Source organism: Neofelis nebulosa, chromosome 2, assembly GCF_028018385.1.
Source record: "Neofelis nebulosa isolate mNeoNeb1 chromosome 2, mNeoNeb1.pri, whole genome shotgun sequence".
NCBI lineage: Eukaryota > Metazoa > Chordata > Mammalia > Carnivora > Felidae > Neofelis > Neofelis nebulosa.
In genome coordinates, this window is record NC_080783.1 from 195,579,878 (window position 1) to 195,597,835 (window position 17,958).

Below are 17,958 nucleotides of genomic sequence, written 5' to 3' on the forward strand. Positions count from 1 at the left end.
CAGGGTCTAAAAAGGGAGCCGGGAGGGCTAGGGTGGCAGGTGTTTCTAAAAGGAACATGAACATAGGATGAACAGCCTCAGATACAAGCCCTGCATCCCCTCACTCCCACTGTCCCACTGATCTAGCAGACAGTGCCCACTGGCATTTTATGCCAGGGTGCTCATGTCCAAGGAGTGAATTTGTATGTAGCTATTGAATGATGGCCAGAGAAAGGACCTTAGAATTAACTTCGTCTAACCTCTTAATTATAAAGTGCAGAGAAGGGAGGGGACTTGCCCAAGGTCACACAGCAAACCTGTGTGTTCCTGGCTAGTCTTAGCCCAGGAACTTTCCAACCCCCCATGTTGCTTTCCCTTCCTGGAATTCTCCCCCTCCCGCCCCCATCTGTGCCCATCAGAGCTCAGCAGAGGGGATTTGAGGAGAAGTATCAAAGACTAACTAAGCCTAAGGCTGTAGATCTTTCAACCTGGGGACCTTTTCAAAAAGAGAGATAGATGTTATTGGGGATGGGGATTTGTAACCATACCCACCACTGAGTAGGCCTTGGGCTTGTCCTGATACCTGCTGGTGAGGGGCTGGAGTTGCTGAAGGCCAGACTCCCAGACTTTTCTTCTGTGGCAGCTCGGCTGCTGCCTGGCACCTCACATCATCTCTCTCCAGCTGATGTTAGGGCTTGAGCAGGCTGAGCTCCATTTTCCTTCATCCCACCCAATTTCTGATGCATTTTGCCTCTAGCTGGCCTGACAATTCCTTATTTCATGGATTCCTGTTGGGTAGAGAAACTTCTGGGGCTTTTCTGGTTTGGGAAGGGTCTATAGTTACCCTTAAACCCTTTCTAATTAAACTTTCTGGAAGTCTAGGGGAAATGATAGGATAATTGTCCCCATTTCACAGATGGGAAGACTGAAATTCAGAGAGGGGCCTTCTATTTGGCTGTTTTTTGTTTGTTTGTTTGTTTGTTTTGTTTTTTCTTTTAGTCTACTAAGATCAGTAGAAGAGGTTCTTGGAGTGAGGCGATGAAGGGAGCAAATGACAAAAGAAGCTTTTGTCTAGAGGGGCTTCTACAGACCCCTTCTAGTGACTTATCATCCCCATGGTCAGGAAACCTTTCCAGAGTCTGATATTATTCCCACTTGGTGGATTCAACGTGTTGTCTCAGTGGGAGTTGGAAGAACAGCTGTGTACCCTCCACTATACAAGCATTATGTCTTGATTCCTTCTTTACCCGCCCCCCAGTCTGAAGACTGCTGGCTCAGCGGGCCTCCTGCTGTCTGGGGAGTCTGGGTTTGAGCTGGGGTGAGGCAGTGGCACCATCGTTATGGTAACGAGCTGCCAGCTCATTGTTGCTAATAACTTGTCGAGTCCCTGGGCTCAAATGCAGCATGCCTTCCCACCAGCTCTTCTTCCCATGTCACAGAAAGAAAAAGTGAGGCTATGAGGGAGGGGGCCAGTAAATAAGGGCTTCTAGAGAAGTGGATGGCCTTGTCCTTGGATTGTAGCTAGAGAGCTGGGGGTAGGTCACTGGGGGGCTGATTTACATGTTTGATTACATAAGTTTGTGTATGATTGCCTGAGCTATTACATGTGAATACACTCAGAGCATTCTTGTATAGACCTGTACATGCTAGCTGACATGTTCATATGCTTCTACACAGCAACCCACATGTAAACATGCTTTCAAGTATCAGAACATGCTTGCACATGAATACTGCCTCTGCCATCTGCACATAAGTCACCCAAGAAATCTGGGTTTGTGGGGGTGTCCAGGTATGTGGGTGGGGATCTGATCTTTTTCTGATGCAGCTTCAAAGTGTCTTGTTAACAAAGGGACAGAATGGTACCAGGGTTCCTCCTTCCTTCCAGTCAAGAGCTGAGAATGGGAGTGGGCTGGGAATGATGTGGGGGGCTCAAACTCCCAGCTCCTGAAGGCCCCTGCCTCTGTGTCCTTTGAGCTCAGGTATCTCCTGCTCCCCTCACTCTCTGTTCTTTCTCATCCTCTCCTCTTCCTATGTGTAAATATTAAAGAGCTGAGCCTGCAGGGCTGATGTAGACATGGGGAGAGAATGAAATTAAAAAGGATTCCCTTGCCCCCATCTCGACACCCCCACCCCGCAGTCCCCCGCTACTGCCTCCTCCCCTTTCCCTTCTCCCCTCCCCTCAATCAGTGCTTCCACATGTCTCTCCTCCCCCCAGTCCAGATGGGAGCTGGCTCCTTCAGAAAGGGGGCTCAGATCAGGGTGTGGGGAGCTACCTCTCTCTGCCTCCCCCCACCACATCTGCCTACAGGGCTGGGAGCCCCCACGTGAGTATTTCTCTTATCTTTGGGGTGGTGGTTAAGAAGGAAAAGTGGTTTTTAGAACCAGCTGTGAGTGGCGTTGAGAGGCTCAGGGCTGAAAGGAGGTGGGTGGGGTCCTCTCTCTAGGTTCCCTCTGGGAAGCCTCGTGTCTGGGTTTCTTTTCTCTCTTTGGACATAGAAGGAAGGGAGCAATACCAGGTGCTCCCGGTGGACGGGAGCGAGTGTGGGATGGGCAGGGGAGAGGGGCTTCTGTTTTAAAGAGCACTCTTGTGTGGTGGGGTGAAGCATCCTGGGTTTCTGGGGACTGGCCCCTCAGAGTCGCTGGGAGCTGTCCCGAGTGCTGAACGGGACTCGGCGGGAATCTGCTTCTTCGGAACGGTCTTGGGTCTTGAACGGGGCTGCGTTGGGACCCGATGATGGAATGGTGACTAGGCAGTGCTGAGGGCTCACTAGAAAAATTCTCCCAGATGACCCACTTTCCAAGGAAGGAGTCCCTGGATGGAAAGATAGATTCTGGGGTCCTCCCTCTGTCTTTGGCCTCACAATTATTAGTGGTATTTGAGAAAAGGATTCCTCTTTTCCTGTTTCAGTTCCCCCTCCCCTTTCCAAAACCACCTTTCTGTTAGTGTGGAGGTAGGAATGGAGGATGATATTGTGGCTGTGAGCTCTCTTCTGGATAGTTTTTAGTGCAAGAAGCTCAGGGGTATGGGCACCAGCTTTTCTCTTACTGGGTCCCAGAAGTTCAGACTCAAGACAGTTCTGGATTAGGAGAGCTTAGGTTTACTAGTTAGGCCTGGGGTAGATAGAGCTCAGGAGTTCAGGACAGTTTGATTGACTATGTGGTACTCCTTTGCCCGGCATACTTCGGAATTGAGGCAGGGGACAGTGAAATATTCTGCAAGCCTGTCTCATGCTCTGCCTACCCCAAACACAGCTCAGAGCAGCATTTGGGAGAGACTTTTGTTGGGGAGGAAGATTTCCAAGCAAAGGATTCAAGAGTGGGTGGGGTTGTTCAGAGCCACAGAGCAGGGAAGGAGGAAGCCACTGGAGACAGGGCAATGAGAAGAGGAAGATTTGGGGGAGAAACCCCTCCCCCCAAAATTAGGGGATAGGGTCTGGGTTTCAATCCTCAGCTTCCTTGGAAATCTTTTCCCCACTAACCTAGAGTTGTCTCAATTTTCTGGGTTCTTGGACTTCATCTTTGTAACTCAGAAGGGAATAGAGCAAGGCCTTATTTCTCCAGGTCCTTTCCCTTGTCATCCCAGGGGGATGAGAGCCAAATGTCAGGACATGCAGATGAGACTGTGGGGGAACAACAGGCAGGAGGGGTTGATGGCAGCTTCACTTCCCATCCCCAAGAGCACAATCAAATATTCAAATGGGATCCTTCTCGAGGGGAGAGCAGAGAGGGTTCCAGATGATGCTGGGCAAAAACTGGGTGTGGCAGGGAGTTCAAGAAAAGGGGGAAGTATGTAGGGACCCCAAGCTGAGCCAGTTCATTCTTTCCCAGATGTGACTTCTAGTTAATAAGGAGCCCATCACCCATCATGGTTTTGATGTAACTCATCAAGATGATTCTGCTCTTCTCTAGCTGCTTGGGAGGAGCTGAGTTTTCCTATGCTGTGGGTGCTGGGAGGTGGTGGGTGTGGGTGTGGGTGCCTGTTTGGGGAGGGGAGGTGTTTGTGCTCCACTCAGCTCCCTTGGTTACATAACAGCTTTGATAAGACTTTACTTTGGATCTGCTGCTACTGCCTGAAGCAGTCACCCCTCCACCCCCACACGGAATACTGGATGTCCACCTCCCTCTCCCTGGCCCCTTGGAGAGTCCTGCTATTCATGATCCAATGTTCCAGCAGCCACTTTCCTGCTGGGAGGTGTCTTCAGCTTCCCTCCCTGCTCCCTACCCAGCTCCTGTTTTTTAAATACTTGCTTTTTTTGTTATCTTGAGCCAAGGTCATCATCTTTACATTTTGGAGCCTTGAGATCCTCTCTTTGGCAGGGTCCTTGGGCTGGGGTGGAAGAGGTCCACTGAACATCATGAAGTTGCCCTCTAGGAAAGGAGAGGCATCTCAGGAGGTTTTAGGGCCCAGAGATAATCTGACTGTTCCTTCTTCTGCTCCAGTAACTGTTTTGGAGTCTGGGAGCAGTGGACCATATCCAGAGGTACTGGGAGGAAAAACTCTGATCTTGATATTTTCTCTTTTTAAATTTAAGAGTTACATATGTATATGGGGGTGGGGGTGGGAGCTGCCTCTTCGGTGGGTAAAAGTACACCTACTCCAAGGTGTACCTGCTTCATTGTTACTGATCCTCCAGGTTGCCTGAGGAAATATTGGTTACTACAGGCATCGGACAAAGGGATAACAGAGCCCATTTTTAGAATGACTTTTTTTCTGAGAGTGGGTGGGAATGGGGTGTGTCCAGGACTGGGACATATCCTATTGATAGTAGGAACAACTTTCCAAATGGAGAAGTGGGAGACTGGCAAGAAAGAGAGGGAGTGCAAACCTGTGATGTCCTTTGGAGAGAATATGGACTCCTGGCTTTCTTCACAGGATAGAAGTCAGGGGATGGACTGTATATCTCTGCTCTTCCAGTGCACATGTATGTGTTTTTCTGCCTGTGAGTGGGTATGTGACTGTGGATATGTACACATATGCATGAGTATGGTGTATGAATGTGTTCAAACACATGAACGGACTTGTGTATAAGTGTTGAGACATGCATACATAAGTATATGTATGTATGACTTTATGTGCACATCCACGTATATATGTGACTTTGAAGACAATTAATTAAACCTATGTGTGAGTGTGTGTGTGTATTGGGGTGCTCGCTCAACAGTGCATATGTATTTAAGTTTGCATGTGAGCATGGATGTGGGGACATATGTGCACACATGAATTAATAGCGTATGAATATATGCACTTAAGTTGGGTCATGTGAATAAATGTGACCGAGAGAAAGAATGAAAGAGAGAGAGAGATTCTGGCTGACACTGGGGCTGTCCAAAAGTTGTTTTCCCACAGGATTGAATTTGATCCACTCTGATGCCTGTGGCTCTTCTCCAGAAAGCAACCTCTTTGAGATGTCTCAAATTTTCATGTTCCTCACTACCATCCATAGGATGTGGGTTTTCAGAGGAGAAACCTATACAGGCCTTGAGGATGGCTAAGTGAGGGAGTCGAACCCAAGCTGATCAGATGCTATGGCGCTTAGGAGTGTATGTGGGGAAAGAATATGGGAGATTAAACATTAACATGATCACAGACATTTCAAGAATCAAGCAGAACAAAGTAGCCTTGGTGGCTGAAAGGGGCAGGGATATTAGAGAGGCCTGAGTATGTGTATGAGTCTCACACGTGCAGGGCATGTGGCAATATGTGTGTATGTGTGTCTGTGTATATTACTTGTCTATGCTTCAGTATACCTACCTTGACCTAAATGCACATTCTAACATGTACACACATGAATAAATCTACAGGAATGTATTTGTCACCATGTACTTATATGCTAACAAACATACATATAAACAGAGTATGCAGAGATATGTGGGCATATGCTAACACTGGCCTAATTGCAACTGGTGAGTGCATACATGTGCACCTCACTCACCCACTCACATGTTAACAACAGCCTGCAGATAGTCCCTTTTACACCACACATGCCTCATCCAATGCATCCCTTCGTTCAGCCAATGTTTATTTTATGCCTACGATCTGCTACAGTCTGTACTGGACACTGGGGATGGTCCTTGACCTCAGGTAACTTACAATCTAGGGAAGGCAAAAGACCTGGAACCAAGTAAGGAGAGTATTAAGGAAGGTGGTGCAACATAAGTGTTCGTTGGAGGTGGTGGAGACCTATAGAGAGGTTGGTCAGTTCTGGGGTGGGGAGGAGAAGGGTTTGGCAAAGGATCCATAGGAGAGGAGGCCTTTGAGCCACAGCCTGAAGTTAGAATAGGTATTCCCCAGGTGGACAACTGTAGGAAAAGGTGTTTCAGTGACAGGAAATGTCCTAGCTGGTCTCCCTATTTCCACCCTTGCCAGCCCCCTCCCCCATAGATTCTCCCCTGGAAAACCAGCCTGAGTAAGATGAGGTCCTGCCTTTCCAATGGCTTTTCATCTCAGAATGGAATCCAAAGTGCTTAGTGGGGCTTGAGTGACATAAATGCTGACCTCCCAGTCACCAGTGACCTCCCTGATCTCAGGTGTCATTCCTACAAGGGCTGCCTTTTGGTTCCACAAGAACCAAAGATGGTGAACACAGTCCCACCTTGAGGCCATTGTACTAACTTTTCCCTCAGCTTGAAACGTTCTTCCCCCAGATACCCATGTGATTTGCTCTCTTACTTTATTCAAGTCTTTGCTCAAAAGTCACATTTTTGGAGAGGCCTCCCCCACAGTCTATCTTGACTATCCCCTTGTCTTTCTGTCTCCTCACCCCACTCCATTATTAAATATCTTTGTTTATCATCTCTCTTTTTCGGAGTCAGGGAGCCAAGCCCGAGGCTGATCAGACGCTGTGGTGCTCAGAGGTGTATGTAGGGGATATATACCCTATACATTCTAATATACATGCTATAATACATGCTGTACTAGAATATAAACTTCTTCAGAATGGGAGCTTTGTCCGTTTTGTTCACTGCTGTATTTACTGTGTCCAGTTTTAGTATATGTGCTGCCGAAGCGAGCACTGTATTTACTGTGTCCAGAGGAGTGCCTGGCTCGGAGTAGGTATTCAATACATATTTGTTTTTTTTTTTTTTTAATTTTTTTTTTCAACGTTTTTAATTTATTTTTGGGACAGAGAGAGACAGAGCATGAACGGGGGAGGGGCAGAGAGAGAGGGAGACACAGAATCGGAAACAGGCTCCAGGCTCCGAGCCATCAGCCCAGAGCCTGACGCGGGGCTCGAACTCACGGACCGCGAGATCGTGACCTGGCTGAAGTCGGACGCTTAACCGACTGCGCCACCCAGGTGCCCCTCAATACATATTTGTTGAATAAACACATTTTAGACAGATCACACTGGCAGCCAGTGAGGAGAATAGATGGGGGTTGGGCCAAGATGTGAGGTAGGGAGACCAGTTAGGAGCCTGCTGAAGTAGCTTTGGTGAGAACTTAGGATGAGGGCCGCTTTGATGTAGAACAGTGGAAGTAGAGGTGGATAAAAGGAGATGCAATGTGTAAACACATGCATGCATGCACTCCTGTGCACACACATGCACACGTATGTATTTTGGCCAGTCAGATCTATTGTCTCAGCTGGAGACGGCTAAGGAAGAAAGTAAAAATGTCTTTATGTGTGTATGCGGTTTGCATGTCATGAACACCCCATGGCAAGCCGGACACCTTCCAGATAACCCTGGCTGACATTCTCCCTTCCTTTTGGGTCTTGTCACCACCACCCCACCTAGGCCTACCCCTGCCAGCCAGATTACAGAGGGCTGCTGTGTAGGGGTCCCTCTGGTTCCATTTGGTCAGTGATACAGGGCTCCTGCCTTAGGGAACAGGGTAGGGAACAACATTCTGGACAGGGGGAAGGGTCTTAGGAGGTCAGAGCCGCAGAGACTTAGGACAGAGGCCCTCGGGTCTGGACCCAGACCCGGAAAGGACTCAGGGCTCTAGGCCAGCCTTCCTGAAGTCAGATATGGTGGAGGCAGGGCAGCCTCCTCAGCATTTTCCCTCCCCTCTTCCTCTCCCTGCTCCATTCTGGGTCCTCTCTCCTGGTGGGGTGGATGCCTTGGCCGAGTATGGGCTCAGGAGTGAGTGGTTCCCCCAGGCTGTGATGTGAATTCAGGTATGTGGGGACATCCAGGGAAAAGGGACCCGTTTTCCAGAGGACGGAGGGGGGGGGGTTGGTGGGGGTGGTAGGGGAGGAATCTCTCGGAGAGTCTCAACTTTGGCTGTTTTCCTCTCTCCCAAGAGACACGGGGAATCGCGCCGGTGTAGCAGAGTGCGGGACTGAGGTTAGACCTCAGGCGGGGCTGGTTGGCGGCCGGCGGGAAGGGACTGAGACTCGAGGCGTGGGGCAAGCCGGGAGGAGGGCCGGCGAGAAAGGGGAGAAGTGGGAGTGGTGGGCCAGCCCCGCCCCGTGCCGCTCCCCGAACTGGGGTAGGGCCGGTTAAGGCCTACAGCCCTCTTTGAGCTGCTCCCCCAGACCTCCAGGCTCGCGCCCGGGTTGCCTCATCCCCCCGAGGCCAGTGCTAGAGCCCCCTGCAGGCTCTAGGTGTCTGGGGGCCTTCTGCCAATCTCCTCTCCATCTGGACTAGGGGCGGGGGCGCTGTCGCCGCTCCCCTCCCACCTGGGCTCCCAGCTTGGGGGTTGGGCCGAAGCTGCCGCCAGAGCCGCCCACCTGCCCGCGGTGTCATGGCAACGACTCTGCCCACGTGGACGAAGAGGAAAGGGAGAAGAGAGGAGGTATCACGACAGACGTGAGGATGGGAGGAGGCTCCTCAGGGTCCTATGTGCTGGAGCCCCCACCCTGCCCGTGGTTTGGCCCTAGCTGCTTTCACCCCAGGGCCCCCAGGGCAGGGTGGGGCTTGAGCTCCAGTCCTGGCCTCTGAGTGCCCCTGCCCTTGGGTGTCCTGAGTAATGCTGATGACCTTGGCCTCCTGTGCTGGGGGTCTCCCTGGCAGCGTCCTGGGGGAGATGGGGCCGGGCCGTGGCATGTGCAGATCTCTCCTCACCCCACCCGACAAGTCGGGGATGGTGCCTGGGGCTGAGGGGATGAGAGCCCGACCTACTTCTCCATTTTCTCACTATTTTTCAAAAGGAAAATGACCCACTTTTCAGCCAATGGGACTGGGGCCTGCTCCCAGGCTGATTCCGTGAGCCCCCCTGCCCAGGCCTCTGCCCCATTCTCAGCCTCTTAGCCACGTGCTGGACCCACTTCCTGAGGGAAGCAGGTGCACCTGTGTGGAGGGGTCCTTCCCTGCCATCTGCATCAGGCTGTGGAGGGGCCTGCTCTGAATGAGGCAGGGGTGTGCTAGGCCCCTACCGATGGTAGGATCAGCCCCACTTTGGGCGGACCCCATTGGCAGCCACAGTCCTGGGCAGTTTGAGTGTCTGTCTGCTATCCCCATGCACTCCCAGGATGCATCTGTGGAGGGGAAGGGAGGGGTCGGGGGGGGGGGCGCAATCCTCTCACTCTGTATCAATGGATGGTGGTAGGCTTTCTTCTCAAGCATGGAAAGGAAGAGCCTGTGGCCCTTGAGAACCATGTCTGTCTGTCTGTCTGTCTGTCTGCCGGCCTGCTAGAGCTCCTCCCTGAGAGCACTCCTGGAGGGTTCTGTCCATCTCTTTCTTCCCAAGCTCCTCCCCCTCTCTAGGATATTGGTCTGGGCCTCAGAGCCCCCTCCCTCCCTCAGCTATATTGGCCTGGGCTGGCTTGGGGGGGTGATTAGGGATTTAATTATTTAGTTTCTCCAGCTCAATAGATTAATTCCATCCATCACAGGCAGGCTGAGCCTTCTCCCCCTTTCAGGACTGCCTGGCCAACCCCAGAGGGAGGGAGCATCATTGCTCACCTGGGCCTAGTACTGGATCTGGGAACAATGGATAAAGTTCTTGTTGGGGGAGGATTTGGTGTACGACATTGAGCAGATGTGGGTGCCTGAGTGATGTGAAATGAACATGTATATTTGTTGTTTGGGGATAAACATGTGAATGAACATGTATGTGAGGTTTGTATCTGGGCAGCTTCTCTGTGTAGAAGCATCAATGTCCATTGGATAAAAATGCAGATGTGTGAACCCTTGTGGGAACAAGTTTGTGTGTATTTGTGCACATTATGTAGATGATGCCTATATATATGACAAATGCCACGTGAATTGTGTTGGATGATATGCATGGCTGTGTAATCTGACTCTGGATGAGCACATATGTTAAACTGTGAATAAGCAGCCTTGGCAACATGTGCCCATGGGCGAGGGAGGGATAGCAGGGATGGAGGTTTTCTGAGGCTGAGTGATGAGTCAGGACACACTGGGAGTCCACTTGGTGGCCTCATCAAATCCATTTGGTCAGAGAGACATGCTACTTTTGACCTGCTTGGGCTTGGTCTCCTACTGGTTGAGAATGTTGGGCCTGGACTCAGACCAGATTTCAGTTCCTCTTCCTCCACCCTTGTGACCTTGGGCAATTTTCTTTATATTTTTCAATGAGCCTCAGTCCCTCATCTGTAAAATGGGAGTAAAAATGGTACCCACCGCAAAGGAGAGTTTGCAAGGATTGCATAAAGATGTGCATCAAAAGCACTTGACACAATGCCTGCTCCGTTGTAGGCATTCCCAGAGCTGCACCTTGGACTTCAGAGTTGAAAGGCAGCAGAGGTTGTGTGTCTGAAATGTGTTCAGTGCTTGAATCCATTCTATAGCATACCTCCAAAGTGGCCCTCCAACTTCTGCTAACATGCTTCGCTAGACAGAACATGCCCCGTTCTTCAGGTAACCCACATCACCCTGGTCCAGCTCTGCCTGCTGGGGAGTTGTGATCCAGCTGCAGGCAGTCATTTCCCTGCTGCCACCTTCTGTCTCTCCTCTACGCCCCGTGCCCCAGTTGAGGGGTACTACTTCTTGATGGCTCAATCACTTATTGAGCGTCTATTATATGCCAGGTCTTGTCCATACAGAAACAGATCAGATGAATCCTGGTTTCCAAGGAGCTCACAGGCCATAAACAAATATTTACCCTATTGGGTTGAAGTATGGGGCCTAAGAGGAGATAGCAACTGCTGTGTCCTGGGATTGATGGGGAGGGCACGCGTAAGTAAGGTTTCTTGGAAGAATGGATGCCATTCTTCAGAGGGCAGAGCTGGGAGGGCAGGCCTTCCATATGGAGGGATCTCACAGTCTATACTGTCTCCTCTCCCCATGCTGTCTCCCACTGTGGTTGTGGCTCCTGCTAAGCCTAGAAGTCCAGAGAGGAGAGCAGAGGCTAAGGTACCCTGGAGGCTGGGACAGGATCAGGCAGTGGTAAGGGGTGGGAGGTGTTACCACGTGAACTCTGGCAGTCAGCCAACCAACCATCCTTCATGGGGGCCCTGTGTGTGACTCCCCTGTAGGAGAAACCCAGAGGAGGAGACAGGTCTTGATGCAGGCAGCCCCCGTCCAAGCTGACACAGAGAGCTTACAGGACAGTGTGCTAACTCAGGAGGCAGACCTAAATTCTGGACTCCATGAGGAGACCAGACATCTGGGCCAGATGGTAGGAAAGGCCATGAGCCTGGCCTGCCTGAGAAGCTGCTGCCCAGTGGACCCTTGCCATGGGCTTGGGATCCTACCTGTTGTTCTCTAATGGCTCTGGCAGGGTGAAGTCTGGCAGCATCATGGAGGCCAGAGCAGCAGCAGCCCAAATTTTATCAAATACCTACAAATGGCAGAAGGTGCTGGGGTGCTAAAGTCAAAAGAAGCCACCATATGGAGACATAAGTGTCAGCTGCCTTGGTTAGATCAGCTTGTTTACTCATTGCCACAACCTTAGGAGGTAGGTATTATCCCTATTTTACAGATGAGCAAATTGGGACTCAGACAGATAAGCAAGTTTTTCAGCATCATGCAGGTAGGCTGCAATATAATGGTTTGAGGCAGATGACTGTCTTTCCAATACCCAGCAACAAGGTCACTGGGCTTTCCCTTTCAGATCCCTGGTGTTGGAAGAGAGACCACCAGCCCTGGCTTCAGGGTTTGGTGGGTCTGCAAATCAAGGGCCTCTAGTCTCAAATGCCACTATCTTTGGCCGCCAGGGCTGCTCTGCTATCTTCAGCATGCTCAAGGTGTAGGAAGTCTTCCAAAGGAGCTCAGGCAAACAGAAAGTCCTGGGTGAAACATGAAATAAATGAGTTTCCAGAGCACCCATTTCTGATCCAAACCTGAGTCAGGTATGGCTACAGCCTCTGCCCAAGGCCATTTGAGAATGGTCTTAGAGACCCTGCTTCCAGACCTCACACACTTTAGTGGTTTCTCCCTCGTTATCAATAGGATTGATGGACAGTTTGCCTGTATTATCTTAATCCTTGTGACAATGCGATGAGAAAGGAACTATTTTTGCCCCCATTTGGAAGTTGAGGTGAAGAGAGCTCAAGAGAGATGAAGGGCCTCCCTTAAGCCCACATGTCTAGTAAGTGGTGGACCTGGGACAGAACCCAAATAGTTTAACTCAAGACCCACAGTCTCTCTGACTAGCGGCCTCTGACCAGGGTCCTCTAGGAGTCTGGTCCTAAGAGTCCTGCCTTACAGCAGTGGGCAGGCATGACTTCCCCCAAAGGAGGCTTCTGGAGATCTTCAGGAGGGGGAACATGGACATGACAAGGCAGAAGAGCCTGAGAATGGGTTCACTTGGCAGGAAGGGAGGAGCAGGCCAAAAGCAGTTGGCCATGGCTGCAATTAGGAAGGAGGAGGGGGTGGTGGAGATCAGGCTGAATTGTGTCCCACAGGGCCTTTGGCAGCCCTGGAGAAGGAGGAAAACTGAACTTTGCTCTGGTGTCTCTTGGCTATATGGCCCCAGCTAGGAGAGGAGCTGGAACCCAGAGAGTCTGAATAAAGAGACCTACTTGGTGTGGGTGGTGGACCCTGAGCCCTGAGATTCCCTCCTCAGAGTCTCATTCTTTTCTGCAGTGTGGGGAGAGTCATTTTCCCCACTCTTTCTTCCTCTTTCTCCCAAATGCCTTCCTTGAACTGTGCAAAGGGGCACATCTGGAGAGACCCAGATGCAGCTAGAAAAAAACCCATCTGTATCTGCCCAGTTGAGAGGGGCTAGATAGGTATGGTGAGCAGGGCTGGGTTTGGAGGCTGGACTTCTAATACTAAATCCTTCAGGGGCTCTCTAAAGCTTTTAGATGGAAAGGAGTGGAGGTCCTTTCTCTGGGCTATTGGGCACAGGAGTAGAGTGGATGAGCGTAGCAAGCGAAGACTTTCATTCATACAGATACACAGATATATATGTCTATATTTGTATATCTATATATTTAGTTTATTTTTTGAGAGAGTTAGTTTATTTATAGGGAGAGAGAATGAGTGGGGGAGGGCCAGAGAGGCGGATGGGGGGGTACAGAATCCCAAGCAGGCTCTGTGCACTGTCAGCACAGAGCCCAGTGGGCTCCGATGTGGGGCTTGAACTCACAAACCGTGAGATCATGACCTGAGCCGAAATCAAGAGTTGGACACTTAACCGACTGAGCCACCCAGGTGCCCCCATGAAGGTATTTTTTTGAGCATCTGTTAATGTCAGGCATTGTTCGAGACACCCAGAATACTACAGCACATGAAACAGACAAAGTCCATGCTGTCCTGCAGCTTATGTTCTACTATCAGGAGACATACTATAAACATGTAACAGATAAAGAAAATAATCTCAAAGAACAATAAGTGCTATGAAGGCAATGAAGCAGGCTGATGTAGAGCGTACCTGGGGGATGGGGCTCAACTTTAGTTAGTGAGTGGTCAGGGAAGGCCTCTCTGAGCTGAGACCTGAAAGATGAGGCAGAGGAAGCCATGGGAATATCTGGGGCAGAGCGTTCCAACAGAGAGAACATCAAGTGCAAAGCCCCCTGAGGTGGGATTTTCAAAGAGATTATAGGTAGTGTGGGTTATTCACAGACTGAGCACTGTCCAATGGGTCAGGAGATGGATTTAGACTTGCCTCTACCTAAATGTTTCGAGTGTTTTGGGGCAGTAAGCCTGTTTTCTGTAAAATTCCTACCCTAACCCCCCAGGAAGACTTGATTAAATAAAGCAATAAAGGGGAATGAAAAAGACCCCAAGCCTTCCTCCTAATATTCTGTTCCTCCTTCCTTCTCCATTTTCTGGGGGCAGTAAGTGTAGGAAGTTTTTCTCTGGGGTCCTAAGGGCTGGTGGTAGGATTGAGAGAGGTCAGGGACAAGGGCACCAGCCCAGCTACAAGAGATGCTGCCAAAGGCAGCTGGACAAAGCCAAATGTTGAAATGGTCAAGGGGGCTCAGGCAGAACTGGATGCAGGAGGAGGCAGACAGCTGGGGGAGGAACGCCTACCCATGTACACAGGAGTATGGGCTACAGGTCATTGGCTGTGTGTTAAGGCTCCCCAGTAGTGAGCCCCCGCCACGTATGCTGCTGTTAGGACAGGGGGTGGTAGAGGACCGGACAGGAAAACTGAGGCAGAATCCTGGCCATGCTGGTTAAGTTGACACAGGGAAAGGGGATGGGTAGACAAAGCCTGAAACTTGCAGAAGCCCAGGACTACAGCAGCAAAATGAGTTCCAGGCCTTGCTTGTGGCAAGCTCTGTTGTGTTGGAACTGGTATGGGGATGACCTCATAGGTTCCAGTGTGAGGGGACTAGATAGGGCTGATCCCCAGCAAGAGAGCAACTGTACCCCTTTGCTGCCATCTGGACCATTGTGTCCAGCGTGTAGCTCTCCCAGACAGCTTCGTGGGGGGAGGCATGAATCAGTTAACATTTGATTTTTGAAATCTTTATCTTTGCTTTGCCCAAGGCATCGCTTTGTGTCTACCTCTGAGACATTGGCTTTTGCCAAACACGTCTGGCTCCCTGGTGCCCAGGTGTGGACAGCCTTGACTAAGAACTGCTTTTTTCCCAGCAGAATACCTTTGGTCTTATATGGTTGTCCTGGAGAGATTAAGTGACCCACCCAAGGTCACACTGTAAACCAATAGAGGAAGTTAAAAAAAAATTGAAAGGACAGATAATGAGAGCTACTTTTATTAAGTATTCTGTACGGTACAAGGGCTTTAAAGACTGCACTTTGTTAACCATCACATCACTATTACCTTTCTGATGGTTCTATTATTATTGCCATTTTACAGATGAGAGGCTAAGACCTGCCCAAGGACACACAGCAAGTGAGTAAGTGGAAAGGGACTTGAACCCAGAAAGTCTGACAACAGAGTCTGCACCCATAACTGCTTTGATCCAGGGAGTTTGTGAGTTGCCTGGGTCTCAGAAAATGAAAAGCAACTGATTTGGCTGGGCAGGGCCCTGGGGGAAAGAAAAAGAAAACACTCTGACTCTTTCCTCTGCAGCCCTTTTCCTTCCTCCATTTTCCATTCTTTTTCTGGAAGGTAATTGCTTGGGGCAGTGACAACCTCCTGGCGAATTACACAGCTGGTTTCCCAGTGAGATTTGTAACAACAACCCCGCCAGCCTGGCGGCCCGCAGCAAGTTCCGGTTTAAGAAACTAATTGCTGGATTGTGTAGTTGGTGCTAAATTGGGTAATTTCTTGGTGACGGCATGTGTGCCAGTTCTTCCATTCCCAGATAGATTTGAGCTGCATCAGAGAATTTGTCATACACGGCACCCTCCCAGACTCCTCCACTCTCCACTTCCCGAGCTAGCACAGGCAATTGCAAAAGTGGCTGTTTCCCTGGGCCCAGAGGTTCATCACCTGAGCAGCTCTCTGTGTCCTGGGATAGTAGAGAGGTGACTTCATGCAGTAAAATGGGGAACATACCACCAGCACCTAGAATTGCCATAGGGCTTCAGGGAGCTTCCTTTACTCTGTACTTATCTGACCTTGGACTTGGAACAAACTCAGCACTCACCTTTGGGGAAAAGGCTAAACCATGTACCACACTCTGGTTTGCTCTGGAGTGTGTGGGTACGTGTGAGGTTTTTGTTTGTTTGTTTTCTTCTTCTTTTGACAAATTCACTTTCATTACTGTGTTTACTTCAGAATGGCTTTTAATAAGGGTGTCTTCTCTGGGCTGACAGCACAGGTGGGAGGAAAGCTAAGGTGTTGGGGTGAGGCAACACTGAGTTTGACTTTGGGTTTTACCACCAACTCTGTGACCCAGGACAGATCAGTTAGCCTCTCCCAGCCTCAGTTTCTTTTTCTGTGAAATGGAAGTGGGGAGGATAGTACCTATCCCTTGGAATAATTGTGGAAATTAAATAAGATGTCGGGGCGCCTGGGTGGCGCAGTCGGTTAAGCGTCCGACTTCAGCCAGGTCACGATCTCACGGTCCGTGAGTTCGAGCCCCGCGTCAGGCTCTGGGCTGATGGCTCAGAGCCTGGAGCCTGTTTCCGATTCTGTGTCTCCCTCTCTCTCTGTCCCTCCCCCGTTCATGCTCTGTCTCTCTCTGTCCCAAAAAATAAAATAAACGTTGAAAAAAAAAAAAAAATTAAATAAGATGTCATAAGTGAAATGCTCACATTCACTCAACAAACACCTGCCATATGCCAAGCATCATTCCAGGGGTGGGGGTGGGGGTGAATAAGATGGATGAAATTTCTACACTCACATGGAGCTTACAGTGTAGTGGGAGAGACAGACAATCTCCAAATCACACACATTGAAAATGGTAATGATATAAGAGCTATACAGGTACTTAATGCCTTGAGAGCAAACAGCAGGGAGATCTGACCTAGTCGGGGAGGCCAGAGAAAGCTGCCCCGAGGAAGTAACAACGGGGCTGAGATCTGAAGGATGTGTAGGAGTTAACAAGGCAGAGGTGGGCGGGAAGAGCTTTCTGGACAGGGGGAACAGGTCCCTGATGGGATCATGGGATTGCAAAAAGACTGGCCTGGTTGGAGCAGAGAAAGCAAGGGGGAGCATGTTGTGAGAGGGTGTTGGAAACGTAGGAAGGGCCGGACCCTGCAGGCCTTGTTGGACAGGTTATGGTGTTTTATCTTAAGAACATCAATAAGCCAATAAAGAGGTTTAAGCAGAAAAGTGACAATATCAGATTTCTGTTTCCAAGTGACCATTTGGATTGGAAGCTGGGTAGGAAAGGAAGCAGGGAGACCAGTTAGGAGATTTTTCAGATGCTCAGGCAAGAGATGGTGTTCTGAGTTAGCTGGATTGGTTAGTGGTGCTTTCTACTTACAAATACAGAAAACCTGGCCAACGATGGTTTAAATAAAGAAGAGTTTATTTCTTACCACATTTAGGCCCAGAGGAAGGCAGACGGCTTATGTTGGTTCCATGGCTCAATGACTCCAGGACTAGCATTTCTGGGATTCTCTAGGCCTTTCTCTCATGGTGGCAAGACAGCCTGCCTTAGCTCCAGGCTTCATGGTTGTATTCAAGCCTAGAAGAAAGGGAGGAAGGATGGTACTAGCAAGCTCCACCCCTTTTATCACAAAGGCAGAATATTTTCCAGAAACCATCAGAGTTTTATGTATGTATCATTAGCCAAAAGTGAATCCTGTAGCCTCTAGTTACAGGTGCTGGGAAGGGGGAAGGGAGGTTGAGAGTGAGTTTTAGCTAGGCAGCCAACCATTGTTGGTGGATATGGAAATAGTGGGCAGATCTATTTTTAGGAAGCAAAATCCGTAGGTCTTGGTGATAGATGGAATTATTAGTCCCCTCCTTGCTTGTTTTGCCTCTCTATGGATTAGTATATAAGGTGACAGCAGGAGAATGTGATGGTAAAGCATACCATATAAGAGGAAGCCTGTATAATCCAATCTACATCAATGATGTCTTTTCTTTAAGAAATCCATAAATTGGGTATCTCCTTCCCCCAGCAGTTTGCATTTGATCATAGTTTAGTATTTGGACATTGGGGATTTTGCAAATTCAGAATAAAGGCTTCACATGAGGGATTACATTGTGTAATCTTTTAGAGTTCATAAAATGGTTTCATATACATTTTATCATTTGATATTAAGATCCTGGGAGATAGATGAGTGGGCATCATCTGGTCACTTGTCTAGTGTCAC

At 49.6% G+C, this 17,958-nt stretch overlaps 2 protein-coding genes across 6 annotated transcripts in view; one reads left to right on the forward strand and one right to left on the reverse strand.

Annotated features, from left to right (window-relative positions):
• Nucleotides 1-17,958, reverse strand: part of GJB3 (gap junction protein beta 3) — a 215,587-nt gene that overhangs the window by 58,090 nt on the left and 139,539 nt on the right. The gene's annotated exons all lie outside the window — the stretch shown is intronic.
• Nucleotides 1-17,958, forward strand: part of DLGAP3 (DLG associated protein 3) — a 64,026-nt gene that overhangs the window by 2,812 nt on the left and 43,256 nt on the right. The window contains exon 1 of one of the 3 annotated variants that reach the window (XM_058718126.1): nucleotides 1,864-2,303. The exons of the other annotated variants lie outside the window; for them this stretch is intronic. The gene's annotated coding sequence lies outside the window, so the exon portion shown is untranslated. Of the gene's footprint in view, nucleotides 1-1,863; nucleotides 2,304-17,958 lie in introns of those variants that run through there. 3 annotated transcript variants of the gene reach the window in all.